At 40.9% G+C, this 4010-nt stretch overlaps 1 protein-coding gene across 1 annotated transcript in view; it reads left to right on the top strand.

Annotated features, from left to right (window-relative positions):
- Positions 1-4010, top strand: part of Gdi2 (GDP dissociation inhibitor 2) — a 44480-nt gene that overhangs the window by 21964 nt on the left and 18506 nt on the right. The gene's annotated exons all lie outside the window — the stretch shown is intronic.

Raw genomic sequence — 4010 nt, 5'->3', positions numbered from 1 at the left:
CATGTGGTGCTGGGGGATTGAACCGCAGTCCCTGTGCTTTGCCAAGCTTGTTCCAAGTAGGTGCTTTAGACCACTGAGCCATCTCACCAGCCCCAGGGTTGAATCAATTTGGAGAAATTTTTCATTATAGTAATAGTTTTCTGATCCATGAGAGTGTTGCTATGCTTTCCATGTATGAGAATGGTTAAAAATATAGTAAATGTGTAACAAATTTATTGTAATAACACATCATTAATTCTCAAAATACTACCTTTTGCTTCAGATACACTTTTCCCATTGTTTGTGGCAATGCATCTTTTTTTTTTGTTTTTTTAAATGTATTTGATACAGGATCTCACTGTGCAGCTGATCCTCCTGTTTCAGCCTCCCCAGCGCTGGGATTACAGGTGTGCACCACCATGCCCAATCTCGGTGGCTGGTTCAGCGTGCCTGGGGGCAGGGCCAGCAGGACATGTGGTGCCAGGATCGAACCTGCGCTTGCCTAAGCAGGTGCTTAGTCTACTGAGCTATCTTGCTGGCCCTGTATTTTTTTTTTTTTTTGTAATGCTCTTTTTTCATTTCAGTACTTATTGCACTTGTTTTTTGTCTGTACACGTCTTTCAGATGTGCTTTGCTTAAATTTGTTCGTGTCCTTTTTTATTTTGGTGCTGTTATATGTGTGTATATATGTATGTATGTATGTATGTATGTATTTTAATGAGCAGAATATATTTATTGAGGGAAAGAAAGCTCCTGTCCAAGAGAGGGACAGGAGGGGGGCCCAAGTGGGTAGTTCCCCAGGAAGCTGTCTCTTCCAGGGACTTTTATAGTGTAAAACCATGTGGGGCTAAGGTGGAGAGAATGGGAACTCGCTTAGGTGGATATGAGGTGGGACAAAACTATGGTCAACCAATGAGATTACAAGCACCATTGCTCAGGTAAAACTGATTAAATCTAGGACCAAATGAGGAAGCGAGTCACATAGCAAGCAGGCATGAATACGGGACAGGGTCTCTTCCTGTTGGGGGTTGGGCTAGTGACTCACTTGGGCTCTTTCCAGGTGATCCATACCTATTTAGAATATCAATCCCAGGTGCTACTCTTTTAGCTTTTGTTTGGCCTTTAGGTCTTTAGGTCTGGTTCACAGCAGGAGCATCCACCCCTCCCACAGTTGTAAGGCATCTTGTCTTCTGTGCTGTCTCCTTTGAGGGCCTGTCCCTGTCTGACTGCCTATAGTATTTTTATCTAACTCGGCTGCCTACAACATTCCCTACTCTGAAGAAGTAACCTGAACTGCTGTGAAGGGAAATATGGACGAAGACTCCTCTGGCTTTTTCAGGCTGAATGGGGTCGTAGTTGTTGACCGGCAGTCAGATATATTTTTCAGAGGTTTTATCTAAAGCCCCAATAGATGACAGGCATTTTCTCTTAGGTTAACGTTTAGTTTTGAGTCTTTCTGGGCATCCCCACCTTCTTTCTAATATTCCTCCACTTGGGTGTCCCTGAGTAGCCCTCTCCAGAGCAGGTGTATGCTCCTTCATCCAGTGATCTTGGTGGGACTCTCCAAAATGATACAGGAAGAAAAACTGATCTCGGGTGGGTGACCTCCAAACGATATAGGGAACCTTCAAATGACTTAGGGGAAAACGATCTCTGGACCTGACCTGCACGAGTTCATGTTGTGTGAAAGTTAAGAAGGAATTTTAGGAACAAATGGAGATTATGAGCAGAATACATTTATTGAGGAAAAGAAAGCTCCTGTCCGAAAGAGGGACAGGAGGGGGGCCCAAGTGGATAGTTCCCCCTGTATTTATTTATTTTTTGAGATAAGGTCTCACTGTATATAGTTCAGGCAACCTTGAACTCACTATAGCCCAGGCTGACTTCGAACTCATGGTGATCCTCCTGCCTCAGCCTCCTGTGTACTGGGATTATAGGCATCCGAGCATGCCATGCCCAGTTTAATTTTCTGTTAGAGTTGCTGTTGATACATAGAAATACAGTTTGGAGGAAGAGTGGAGGACAAGGAGAGGAACAGGAAGTAAAAAGATTTAAGATGTGATACCACCCTGTTCCTCAAGAGGAATGTTATTACTGTGTATCACAAACATTAAGAGAAGAAAGTTTATGTTTATTAACTTTGTATCTGTGATGTTGTGCTTATTCTACTAGTTCACTTCTAATGTTTTATAGATTTTTTCAAATTTTTCGTATATATATATATAGTCATACACTCTGTGAATAGTGAGATACAATCTTTCCTTACCATCTTTAAATGTTTGTTGAACTGCCTTGGATCTCCAAAGTGTTGAAGTGGTAAGGATGGGCATTCTTACCTTGTGCCCAGTCTAATGGAGAAGGTAATAATTTTTTTACTAATTAAACACTGTTTTTAGGGGCCAGGGAGATAGCTCAGAGGCATAAAACACTTAGCACAAGGACCTGAGTTCGATCTCTGGCCCCACATGCCTTGTGGTCCTGGCTCTGGATCCCCTGTAACTGGGCATGGTGGTGCATACTTGTAATCCCAACACTCAGAAGGTTCAAACAAGAGTGTCTCTGGGAGTTTGAGACCAGCCTAGGGGCTAAAAAGTGAGCACAAGGACAGCCCGAACTACATAGCAAGATGCTGTCTCAAAAAACAAAAACAAAACTCCACGTTTTTTATAGTTTTCTAAAATTCATTCAGTTCCGTTCATAGTGTTTTGAGAGTTTTTATTGTGAATGGGAACTGACAGTGAGTAAATCATGCAGATTTTTCTTGCTGTTAATATAATGAATTACACAGTTGACTTGACTATTAAAATAATCCTATATCACCAGAATAAGCCCCTCACCTGTGATGTGTTTTCTTAATGTTGGATTTAATTTGTGTTTTTTAGGTGGATAGATGGATTTTTGTGTCTCAGCTTATAATAGTTTAATAATTCTTGTAGTGTTTTTTTGTATCAAGCCTTGATAATCTTATAAAATGAATTGGAAGTGCCTCTTCTTTTCTGGAAGTTTGTCAAGTTGCTTGTTTTTCTTAAATGTTGCATAGAATGTCAGTGAATCCATTGGGCCTAAACTTTCTTTGTAGCAAGTTAATTATTTGTAAAAGAATGAAGATTCTTCACATGTTTTATTTCTTGCTGCAAGTTTCTTCTGTGTTTTTCTTTTTTTTCCTTTTTTTAAAGGAAGTGTCTACAGAGTGTTCAGGGTCTTACTACTAGATCCGACTTGTATCTGCCTGTTTACAGTCTTCCAAGAGCTGGGATTACAGGTGCACACCACCATGCTCAGTCTCAATTGCCTGTCTCAGCATGTCCCAGGGGCAGGGAGGGCATGGGATTGAATCCCCAGCCCCAGTGCCTACTTGCACATGCTTTAATCTACTGAGCTATTTGGCCGATTACATTTTTTTTTGGGGGGGGGGGGGAACCAGGGATTGAACTCAGATCCTTGCGTTTGCCAGTCAAGCGCTTATCCTACTGAACCATCTCCTCGGCCCTTGGCCGATTACATTGAATGGTTTAAAGATATGAACTGAAGGAGGTCTGGGGGCAGTTCAGTGGTAGAGTACTTGCATAGCATTAAAAAAAAAAAAGCCAGCAAGCTATTAATATTTATGTACTGTTTTTGTTGTTCAGCATTTCACCTTCCTTGTAAGTGCTTCTTTACATTTGGTGTCATTTTTCTTCAACTTCCCTTCTGCATTCAGTGGTAGAAGGTATAAGTCCATGATATCTTTTAGCTTTTGTTTATCTGAAAATATGTCACTTTCACTTTGTAAATACTGCTGGCTGGAGATTAGTTTCCTTTTAGCACTTTGAAGCTGCTTTTCCTTTCACTTGTGCCTCTTGATTTCAGGAAGTTAGCTGTCAATTGTATCAGTAGTTGTTTCCCTGTATGTAGTGTTTTTCTTGTCTGGCTGTGTTTAAGCTGTTCAAGATTTTCTTTGGTATGGTAGTTTCACTAGGATTTGCCTGGTTTGTTTTGGAGGGGTTGAGGTTTATTGACTGGTTTGTAGATTGAAGTTACTTCAAACATTT

This window comes from Octodon degus, unplaced genomic scaffold (genome assembly GCF_000260255.1).
Source record: "Octodon degus isolate 3935 unplaced genomic scaffold, OctDeg1.0 scaffold00071, whole genome shotgun sequence".
Classification (NCBI taxonomy): domain Eukaryota; kingdom Metazoa; phylum Chordata; class Mammalia; order Rodentia; family Octodontidae; genus Octodon; species Octodon degus.
Note: the sequence above shows the minus strand (reverse complement) of the source record. Positions and strands in the feature narration are given on the sequence as shown.